The following is a 12,758-nucleotide window of genomic DNA, read 5'->3' as shown; positions in this document are numbered from 1 at the left end:
ATAAAACTTCAAATTTCAACTATACTCATCCATGGAAAAACCCTAATACTTTAACGATTTTGCAAATTAATCCCCGAGATAGCTAGATTAAGCTATTAGATATCGAAAACATAAAAATCATTAAAAACAGGACCAAAATACTTACCTAATTAAGCAAAATAAGCTTGCTTCAGCTCAACTCTCATGGCTAGGGTTTCCATGTTTTGTTTTAGGAAAAATGATGAAAATAATATTAATTTAATTATTTATTTCATTTATCATCATTATTTTATTATTTTTACAAAATCAACCTTAATATTTCTTCAATTTTCAATGATGAATAATCATCCTTGTAACACCCTCTAACCCCAAGCCATCATCGGAATAGGGCTACAAGGCATTACCGGACTTAAACATTAACATTTATACAAAACTGAGTCATAAACTTTACATTTCAGATCAATTCTTATCAAATTTCATCTTAAAGTCCTTAATATGGGCCTACGGAGCCCTATATATATTTTAGAAGTGATTTGAGACTAAACCAGGAACTTTGGAAAATTTTCCTTGAAGATAGGGGCACATGCCCGTGTGGCTTGGGACACGCCCGTGTGGCCTGGAACACGCCCGTGTGGCCTACCCATGTGCAGATTCTGACTTTTCCACACGGCCTGGGCACATGCCCATGTGATTTGGCCGTGTGAAAACATAATTTTTGACCATTTTAAAGCTATTTTCACATACTAAACACACTGTCGAAACCATTCTTTTGAAAACGGGGATCGACTTTGTTTGAAAGTGAAAATTAAAATGGGAGTTGCCACCGATCTTTTATTAGGTGTGATCGGATCACCTTTGTTTTAATAAATCAATTTTAGTTTACTAAAACAGGGTCTTTGGTCTACGAAACTTGAGAGAATGAGTTTGGGAGTCAGTTACGTGCGAGGAAGGATTAGCACCCTCGACACGCCCAAAAATTGGTACCGAACTGATTAGTTAGTGTCTTAATGTCGAAAATTAAAAATCGGGAAGGGACTTGAAATACGATCTTTTCTATTAATACTGATTTTAAAATTCTTGAATTGGCTTAAATCGATTTGTTTAAAGATTTCCTTATCTCGAGATATCGGAGTATCACATCCCGTAAGTTAGGACACAATACCATGAATTCCCGAGCACAAGGTTGTCTTTTAATTTATATTGGAAATCCGTGTATTTCAAAACTCAAAAGGATATTTAGCTATTTAGAACCAACGAGAGAACCGAAACCCCGTAAGTTAGGGCACAATTCTTCGACGTTCCAGAATGCAAAACATTGCCTTATTTATTGAAATTAGTAAAAACATGAATAAAAATCTTTAAAGTAATGAACAAGAGAATGATATAAAATGGGCGGGAGACAAAAAATAAACGAGTTGGAAATACATTGAAACAAATAATAAATATGACAAAAATATTAAAACAATAACAATGCATGCGATATATTAAACGTAATAATAGCATCCAACGTGAAATAAAAATAATGAATATATACATAATAAAGATATTGAGAGTATGTTCGTAATATATATATATATATATATATATAAATAGTAATAGTGTTAGAAATATACTATATATAGTGTTTGAAGTATATACATAAGATAGTAAAATATATAACTAGTAATATTAAAATATATATAATATATACATATATATATATATATATAAAATAAATATTGAAAATGTATGTACATGACGTATATGAAAAATATATACATAATAATATTAAAATAAAATAATAAATGATGACAATGAAAATAATAGGTATAGTAATAAATATAATGATATATGAAAATAATACTATGTATAAAAGTATATATATACACGTATAATAAAATGTATATACTAGTATTAACAATATAATAGGGATAAAATAGATATAATAATACATACATACATAATATGGTATTAAAAGTATTTACATAGCATTTACATATTAGAAACAATAATGTTAAAAGTACCTATTAATAATATTATATAAATATAATAAATAATAATAATAACAATAATAACAATAATAGCAATAATAGTAAAAATACAAAAGAAAGTATGACGTAATAATGAGGTAAGGAAAATAAAATATAATATATTAGATATATAAATATAATAGTAAATATAATAATGTTAAAAATACCATACATAAAGAGTATATATAAACATATATAATAAAATATACACTAATATTTATAAATAATAATAGTAAATGTAATAATAATAATAATAATATTAAGTATAGTATAAATAATATGTACATAACAGAATAATAATAAGTAACAATAATAATAATAATAATAATAATAATAATAATAATAATAATAATAATAATATAGAAATTCAAAAAACTAAACATAATATAATAATATTAAAATAAAATAATTTAAAAATACTATGTAGATATAAATACATATCGTATGTAAATAAAATATACATTAATATAATAATAACGATAATTGAATAATATTTAAAATGAAATAAAATAACAAAGATAATACGAAAATAAACTAAAATCTAAAAAAGGATTAAATTTCGAACAAAAACAAAGTTTTGGGGTAATTTTAAAGAGAAATAAAGAAAAAGGATCAAAATGCTACACGCGCATAACCTGGGAGGACTAAAACAGCAAATATTCCTTCTCATCAAAACACAATATATCAGTGGGGACTAAATTGAAAAGCGCGACAACTTCATGGGGCAAATTTTAAAATAAAAAAAACTTGATTGCAAAAGCTTGAAAACGCGAAAGGACCGTACGCGCAAATTCCCCCTTTTCCAAAAACACGCGGATCCACAGGCGGGTCGGGTCGGGTCAGACCGGGTCGCATCAAAACGACGTGGTTTTGGGGTTAAATGGAAGCCCCCAAAATGACGTCGTTTTGGGAGGCTATATAAAGGCCAAAATTAACAAAAAAAATCATTTGGTGAAGAGAGAAAGAAAAGAAAAAAAAAGGGAGAGAATGAAGAGAGAAGGGAGAGGGAGGAGGACTTCCGGCCATGGACCGATCACGGTCGATCATGGGACCGTCGCCGGCCATGCATTGCCAACACGGCCACCGCCCACGCTACGTTGGCGAAAAAGGTAAATTTTTTTTGCTTAATAATATATATATATATATATATGTGATTGAGTAAGCGAGAAAGGAGTAAAAGAAACCGATTTAAAAAAAGGAAAATCACCTTAAGGTTTGACTCTTTGTTTTGGCGTTTTGACTCTTTTTCTTTGGACTGCTTTGTTTTTTTTGTGTGTACTAACACATTGTTTGGCTTTTATTTCAAAGATCTGATATTTTTATTTCTCAAAAAGCCCCCCATGTACATTGATCTCATTTCAGCTTTTATAGCCTTTATAAGTTCTTTTTCTATTATTTTTTACTCATGTTGCATGCTTGCTTCCTTCCTCTGTCTTTGCAGGTGCGGTGGGAGTGTGTGATGGTGCTGGTGGCAGACAACTTGGGAGATTGGGGAGAGGCAAGTGGCTGAGTCAGCCGAATTTAGGGACTAGGGTTTCGGTTGGGCTAGCTTAGGGTTAGGGGTAATAGTTGTAAATGGGTCAAGGGATTTGGGTGTAAATGGGTCATTCGGGTTTGGGTAGTTAAAAGGGGTAAATGGGTAATTGGGTTTATCTTATTGGGCTCTGGGTATTGTAATGTAAATGGGCTTATGGGGTTTAATGTAAATGGGCCCAAAATTGCCCTATAACAGCTGCCCCTCTTTGCTCATTGTCGTATAACGGGAATAGAGCAAAGACACAAAGAAAGGCCAATTTTGCCTAATCTCGTCGAGTCTTGACTTCTTTGGTGCTTCTCTTGTTCATGTAGTCTCTTTTTAGTCCACCCTATCTTGTAGCTTTGGTTCAATTTATTGTATCTTTTGATATATGCCTTGTAGCTTTAAACTATTCCAATGTAACTTCAAGGATATAAAATTTGTAGCTTTGATTTGCTTCACTGCATCTTCAGGAAGGTGAGATCTACAACTTCAATCTATTCTTCTATCGCTTCAATGAGGTAAAGTTTGTAGTCTTTTCTTCTGCGACTTCAAAAAGGCAAGATCTGATGTCCTCGATTAACTCCGCTGCAACTTCAGGGAGACAAGTTCTGGTGTCTTCAATCAGCTCCAATCTTTATTCTTTACTCGGCATGTGATCCTTTCACGATATGAGTTGATTTTTTTTTTGACAAAAATAAATTGAAAAAGCATACTTTGAAAATATCTCGACATGTGACCCGAGGCTCAGCTCACCTCTCGTAATATGAGTTGATTTTAACAAACAGGAATTGAAATTACCTCAGCGTGTCCTGAGGCTCAACTCACCTCTCGCAATATGAGTTGATTTTCTTTCTTTTTTTTTTTGAAAAGCAGAAATCGGAAAGCAGAAATTGAAAATATATCAATGTGCCCTGACGCTCAACTCACCTCTCGCAATATGAGTTGATTTTTGAAAAATAGAAATTGAAATTACCTCAGCGTGTCCTGAGGCTCAACTCACCTTTCGCAATGAGTTGATTTTTTTGAAAGACAAAAATTGAAAATACCTCAGCATGTCTTGAGGCTCAACTCATTTCTCGCAATATGAGTTGAATTTTGAAACATAAATTAAGAAACAAAAATTTCCAATACCTCAGCGTGCCCCGAGGCTCAACTCACCTCTCGCATTATGAGTTGATTTTTTTTTAAAGATAGAAATTGAAAATTCCTCAGCATGTGAACCGAGGCTCAACTCTCCTCTCGCAATATGAGTTGATTTTTGAAAACATAAATTGAAAATACCTCAACGTGTCTTGAGGTTCAACTCATTACTCGCAATATGAGTTGAATTTTGAAAACAGAAATTGAAATTACCTCAGCGTGTCCTGAGGCTCAACTCACCTCTCGCAATATGAGTCAATTGATTTTTTGAAAAATAGAAATTGAAAATACCTCAGCATGTCTTGAGGCTCAACTCATTTCTCGCAATCTGAGTTGAATTTTGAAAACAGAAATTGAAATTACCTCAACGTGTTTTGAGGCTCAACTCATTTCTCGCAATATGAGTTGAATTTTGAAAATAGAAATAAAAATTACCTCAACGTGTCTTGAGGCTCAACTCATTTCTCTTAATATGAGTTGAATTTTGAAAATAGAAATAAAAATATCAAAATACCAAAATACCAAAACCTGTTATCTGGTGGAACTCAGGTTTCTTTTCCTTTGATTCAGTACAACTATTATCACATCTTCTCGCTCTATTGGAGTATCTGTGTATGTCATGCATGACGTTATCATGATATGCACATGTTTGTCTTGAATGATTTTATGCCTACATGATTATGCTATGAGCTTTAGGCATGTTTGTCGTATGTCCTTCTTCATCATGATTTTTGAGATGACATGTATTCATTACTTCGGCTCTTGACTTTCTCTTTAGGTCCTGTACCCGTCCTCAGGCTTCACGAACAATCTGCGTTTCTCAGTTATCGCTCTCTTGCCCCTGGTTGAACTTTGTCCTTGCTTTGAGGCTCTTGTACTTATCAAGTACTTATCTAGGTAATGCTTAACATTTCTTTTGTTTAGAGTATGTCATTTCACTATTTATCATGAAAATAAACGACATAATGAGATGCATGAAAATGGTCAGGTAGGGACAAAAGGATACCTCACATTTATTTATTTCAAATGTGACAAACAAAGAAAATTAACCAATGATAACGAAAAAATGTCATAAAGAGAAAAGGGATCGCATTCAATGGATACAGATGCTCTAGATATTCAACACACGAGCTCTTCCACGTTTCTTATCAAGAATCTTTTCGAGCATGGCTTCTGTAGAGGATTTCGAGCTACTGAAAAATGCTTCAAATACTGTAGTCTCACTGTTTAACCTACCGTTCAACCGCCTTACTCTTTAAGCCCGGGTTTGCTTCATTAGAATGCCCTTTCGGGTTTTCATCCTAATCTTTTGTGTTAATTAAGATGCCCTTTTTGGATTTTCACCTTGATCTTTTTTTTTCTTTTTAGGCATAATATTTCTTCACAGCATCTGAGTTTACTGGATTCGGTAACTCCTTCCCATCCACCTCAGTGAGAATCAAAGCTCCGCCCGAGAATGCCTTCTTTACGACGTATGGTCCTTCCCAATTTGGTGTCCATTTTCCTCTTAAGTCCTTCTGTATTGGGAGAATCTTTCTCAGTACGAGTTCTCCTTCGTGGAATTCTCTTGGCCGTGCTTTCTTGTCATGGGCCGCGATCATTCTCTTCTGGTACATCTGTCAGTGACAAATTGCCTTTAAACGTTTTTCTTCGATAAGGTTTAACTGGTCATATCGAGCTCGAACCCATTCTGCTTCCTCTAGTTTCGACTACATTAAGATTCGTAAAGAGTGGATTTCAACTTCGATGGGTAGCACAGCCTCCATTCCATAGACCAGAGAGAAAGGAGTTGCTCCCGTAGATGTCCGTACAGATGTGCGATATGCATACAAAGCAAATGGTAGCTTCTCGTGCCAGTCTTTATATGTCTCAGTTATTTTCCCAATAATCTTCTTAATATTCTTGTTGGCCGCTTCAACAGCTCCGTTCATTTTCGGGTGATAGGGCAATGAGTTATGATGTTTTATTTGAAATTGCTCACACACTTCCATCATCATCTTGTTGTTCAAATTCAAAGCGTTATCTGAAATGATTCTTTCAAGCAAACCATATCGACAAATGATTTCTTTTTTCAAAAATCTGCAAACTGCAGTCTTTGTCACATTGGCAAACGAAGCAGCTTCTATCCATTTTGTGAAGTAATCAATAACCACAAAAATGAACCGGTGTCCATTAGAAGCTTTTGGGGAAATTGGCCCTATAACATCCATGCCCCACATAGAAAAGGGCCATGGAGAAGCCATGACATGAAGGGGCGAAGGGGCTACATGAATCTTATCGCCATAAATTTGACATTTGTGGCATTTTCTTGCAAAACTAATGCATTCGCTTTCCATCGTCAGCCAGTAGTAACCGAGTCTCATAATCTTCCTGGCCATAGTGAAGCCATTGGCATGTGTCCCACAAATTCCCTCGTGGACATCTTCAAGTATTTTTCTGGCTTCAACAGCATCTACGCATCTCAAGAGTACCTAATCTTTTCCTCTTTTGTACAGGATATCCCCATCAAGAACGAATCCAGCTGCCATTCTTCTAATTGTCCTTTTGTCGTTCTCATTTGCTTCTTCGGGATACCTTTGATTCTTGATATATTCTAAGACATTATGGAACCATGGTCGTCTATCTGGTTCTTTTTCAATGCTGAAACAATGTGCTGGGACTTCATATATGCTCATTTGAAGAGGTATTATTTCTGTTTCTCTGTTTGCTTTGAACATTGAGGCCAAAGTGACCAAGGCATCAGCCAATTGGTTTTCTTCTCGTGGAAGGTAATTAAAAGTTATTTCTTCGAATTCTTTAATCAACTCTGCCACTAGATCACTGTATTTAACCAATTTCGAATCTCTCACTTCCCAATCTCCACAGATTTGGTAAATCACCAAAGCTGAGTCTCCGTATACCTCTAAAGTTTTGACGTTTCGTTCAATAGTTGCACGAAGTCCCATGATACATGCCTCATATTCCGCTATGTTATTGGTACAGAAGAAATTCAGCCTGGCAGTGAGTGGGTAATGGTTCCCTTCTGGCGATACTAAGACTGCTTCAATCCCATGCCCCAATGCGTTCGATGCACCATCAAAGCTCATCTTCCATGACTTCTTTTTTGATGACTCGCCCTCTTTTTCTGTAATGCACATCAAATATTCATCCGGGAAATCAAATCTCAATGGCTCATATTCATCCATTGTTCGGGTTGCTAAGAAGTCAGCTATTGCGTTCCCCTTTATCGACTTCTGACTTACATAGGCAATGTCGTATTCTGATAGCAGGATCTGCCATCGTACTATTCTTCCTGAGAGTGCCGATGATTCCATCATGTATTTTATTGGGTTTAGCTTTGAGATTAACAATGTCGTATGATACAACATATATTGCCTGAGTCTCCGAGCTACCCAAACCAGAGCACAACAGTATTTTCAATGGACGGATACTTTGCCTCATATTCAGTGAACTTTTTGCTGAGGTAGTAGATCGTCTTTTCTTTCTTTCCTGACTCGTCGTGTTACCCCAGAACGCAGCCCATTGAATTTTCAAACACAGTCAAATACAATATCAATAGCCTTCCTGGAGTTGGCGGTACTAGCACTGGAGGACTAGACAAATATTGTTTTATCTTATCAAAGGCCACCTGGCATTCCTCATTCTATTCTCCCGGGTTATGTTTTCGAAAAAGCCGAAAGATTGGGTCGCATTGGTTGGTAAGTTGAGTAATGAATCGGGCGATGTAGTTTAACCTCCCTAAAAATCCTCTGACTTCCTTTTGCGTGCGCAGAGGTGGTAACTCTTGAATGCCTTTTATTTTATCTGGATCAACCTCGATACCTTTTTCACTGATAATGAAGTCTAGCAACTTTCCCGAGGTAGCCCTAAACGTACATTTGGCTGGATTAAGCTTTAGCTGAATCTTTCTCAGCCTTCCGAACAACTTCTTGAGGTTCACTACATGCTCTTCTTCGCCTCGGGACTTGGCAATCATATCGTCAATGTAGACCTCTATTTCTTTATGCATCATGTCATGGAATAGTGTCACTATAGCCCTCTGATATGTTGCCCCAGCATTCTTTAACCCAAATGGCATTACTTTGTAGCAGAACGTTCCCCACATTGTTATGAATGTAGTTTTCTCCATATCTTCCGAGGCCATTTTGATCTGATCGTACCCCGAGAATCCATCAATGAAGGAAAATAATGAATGTTTTGCCGTGTTATCCACCAATGTATCAATGTACGGTAAGGGAAAATTATCTTTAGGACTTGTTTGATTCAGGTCACGATAATCTACACACATTCGTACTTTGCCATTTTTCTTTGGTACCGGGACTATGTTAGCCACCCATTCTGGATATTTGGAGGCTTGTAGAAAGCCAGCATCAAATTGCTTCTTAACTTCTTCTCTTATTTTCAACAATATCTCAGGTCTCATCCGTCTTAACTTTTGTTGAATGAGCTTGCATTCTGGCTTTAATGGGAGCTTATAGATCGTTACATCTTCATCCAATCCTGGCATGTCCTGATATGACCATGCGAATACATCTTTGTACTCGCGGAGCAAAGCAATCAAATTATCCTGGTGCCCTCTGAAATAGAAGTCCCAATCTTCACTTCTTGCTTCCTTTCTTCAGTTCCCAGATTTATTGTTTCAACAGATTCTTGATGAGGCAAAATCTGTTTATCCTCTTGTTCCACCATCCTTAGCAAGTCAGGAGACGAGACATAGTCTTGACATTTTCTTGACTTGAATTCTCCTAAACAAACAACCTTCTCAAAATTGATTTCGGGACTCAAATGAGTTTGTTCATCTTTGTTGACATCCGAGCACTGAAAGTTGAATGGAAAAGGAAACTATAGAAGGGCATCCAAGTATTGGAACCAACAAACGAAATGTTATGGCATGGCATGAGGCAAATGTAAGGATTGGCTATGAAATGAGAAAATGATTATGAAATTAGTGATAATGTGAAAGATTATGACAAAATACATCTTCATTGATATTCATTTGAATGATAAAGAGCGAATGCAGGCTCTTATAAAAGAATTCTATTATATCTAAGGACATAACAGAATGTTAATTTTTGAGCATTACTCTGAAGACTTATAAATTACAAGAAGATCCTCGGTAGTCTAATTGTTCAACCTGAAACCCAGGGGACAAGGACGTATCCTTGAGACGTCTTTACTTGCGTTAGCTCATTTGTCAATGACGTTTATACTGATATTCTGAAAATCCTTTTCGATCATTAACATTGTGCCTTGTGCATTATCCCGCCCCGGATATATCATTCCCTCAGACATAAATGTTCTTGACAAAAGAGGGAATTCCATAGGCTCCCATTCTGGTTCTCGGCCTAAGGTTCTCGCGATCCTTCTTTCCTGATCTTTCTTCCACTGCCTTCTTCTTTGACGCATGTCCGGCTGGAAACCTAAACCGTATCGGGCCTTGTGGTGTACTGGCCTTAAAGCCCTGACTATTCCTTGCAGATATCTCCCTAAACCTCTTCTCGCTCGAGCTCCCCTTCCTACAGTCAACTTGACACCTATTCTGGTATTTCTCGACAGTTTTGGCACCGAAATTCTATTTCCCTCAGCGACAAAAGTGGCATTGACAAATTCAAGGATCGGAAGGAACATTCCACTGCGTCTTTGCTTACTTCAAGATATGGCGCATCAGCAGAGATAGATGCGATAATGTCTTCTTCTCCCTCGACAGTAACCAAACAACCATCTATAATGAACTTTACTTTTTGACAGAGAGAGGATGGAACTGCTCCAGCAGAATAGATCCAGGGCCTTCCCAGAAGGCAGTTATACGAGGGTGTGATGTCCATGACTTGGAACTCGACATTGTAAATGTAAGGGCCCACTTCTAAAGGGATATCAATCTTTCCCATAACTTCACTCCTTGACCCATCGAATGCCTTTATCGTGAATGACAGGGTCTTAAATAGGACAGATCTATCGGAATTCTAGAAAGCGTGGCCAAAAGCATGACATTGAGTGCCGAGCCATTATCGATAAGCACATTCGGTATTATGTAGCCCTTGCAACGAGTCGTAACATGCAGTGCTTTCACGGAGCCTCTACCATTGGGTGGTATTTCGTCATCACTAAAAGAAATGAAATTATCCGCATTCAAGTTGTTCACCCATCATCCGGCTTCTCCACGGATATATTGTTTGCCACGTAAGCTTGATTCAACACCTTCAAAGAAAGCGTTCGGTGTAGCTCGAATTTAGCAGCAGAGATAAACGAGATTCGTCTTGGTTACTTATTCAATTGTTCCACCACATTGTATTCACTGTGTTTGATAAATTTCAAGAACTCCTGTGCTTCCTCCTCATCCACAGGCTTTTTAGTTTCTTGCACGGGTGAAATTTCTTGCTCGACTTTGGCCTCATGCATCGCTGCTTTCCCTTTTTGCTTCCAGTCACTGTTCTTCTTCACTGGTTCGACCTCTTTCGAATAACATCTTCCACTTCGGGTAAAATGACCTACCTCTCCAACATCTCCAGTTATGGCTTTGAGCTTTTCATCTTCCGGTGTGACGATATTGATGTCATATTTCCATGGTACGGCTTTGTCGTCCTTGTACGAAAAAGGAGACGGTACTTCGATTATCATTTTTGGTTTCACCGACTCTTTCGTCGTGTCGTAATAAATTACTAACGGTCGATCCGTGCTATAAGGGAGACCTGATGACTGGTTGTCAGAGGTGCATACTTCTCTTTCGTTGGTCTCTTCCCTCTTGTTAAGGACCTTAATCTCCTTATTATCCATCCAGTCTTGAAGCAATCTTTTAAATTCCTCACACGACTGAATGTCGTGTCCTACAATTCCATGAAAATTGCAAAAACTTTGACCTTCTTCTCCGAGAATTCTATCGGGGTGACAAAGCAATCCTTTCTTAACCAGTACCTCCCAGATTTTCTGCAGAGGCGTCCTTATTTCCGAAACACATCTTCTGACTTTCCATTCGTCCTATTTTCCCACTGTGCTCACATTTTCTTCAGCATGGTTAGGGAACGGGTTCCCAGTTGCGTTACTGGCACTATCGAATCGTAGAATACCCGTGTCAATGAGTCATTGAACTCTCCTCTTAAAGGCTAGGCAATTCTCCGTGGAATGCCCCTGGTTCCCCGCGTGGTATGCACAACTAGCGTTTGGATCGTACCACTTTGGGCATGGAGGTTTAAGGGGTGCCATGTAATGGGGAGAAATCAGTTGTTTCTCCAAAATTTTTGGGTACAATTCCCCATACGACACTGGGATAGGAGTAAATTGCGGTCTCTCGGGATTAGGCCTTGCTGGTCTTGGTTCATTTCTGGGCTGGCTTTGAGCGGGTGCCGTGTTTTGTGGGAATATGGTGACGGGTCTTTGGTTGTTCGTGGCGTATACGGGGTAGGAAGGAGGTGGTGCTTGGTAGCAGGGGTTTGAGGGGGATAATAGAAATTTGTAGGTAGATAACTTCGAGGTCGGGGTTGGTTTGGATATGGATTAGGGGCATAACGGCTTTCTACTCCCACTATGTGGGCTTCTGATTCTTTCTTCTTCATGGGCACTGTCCTTTTTTAACCTTCTGAACCTTCTATTCTACCGCTCTTGACGGCGTTCTCTATAAGCTCACCGGATATTACAATATCCGCGAAGTCCTTCGTGGTGCTTCCCACTAGTTTGTCATAAAACGGCGTCTTTAAGATGTTGATAAAAAGTACGGTTATCTCCGTTTTCGTTAGTGGGGGTTCCACTTGGGCTGAGACGTCCCTCTATTTCTGCGCGTACTGTCTAAAAGTTTCTGACGGATTTTTCTCCATCATTTGAAAAGTCATCCAATCAGGCACCATATCTGATACATGCTTATACTGCTCACAGAATACCGACGCCAAGTCTTTCCAAGATCGGATCCTTTCCTTACTGAGCTGGTTGTACCACCAAAGAGCCGATCCTACTAGACTATCTTGAAAACAATGTACAAGTAGCTTATCTTCATTCACGTAACCGTTCATTTTTCGACAAAACATGACAATATGTGCGTTTGGACATCTTGTCCCATCGTACTTTTAGAAATCAGGCACCTTGAACTTCAAAGGCAGGATTAGGTCAGGTACCAAACTGAG

This window comes from Gossypium arboreum, chromosome 3 (assembly GCF_025698485.1).
Source record: "Gossypium arboreum isolate Shixiya-1 chromosome 3, ASM2569848v2, whole genome shotgun sequence".
In the NCBI taxonomy this organism is placed as follows: domain Eukaryota; kingdom Viridiplantae; phylum Streptophyta; class Magnoliopsida; order Malvales; family Malvaceae; genus Gossypium; species Gossypium arboreum.
This window is presented reverse-complemented; position numbering follows the sequence as displayed.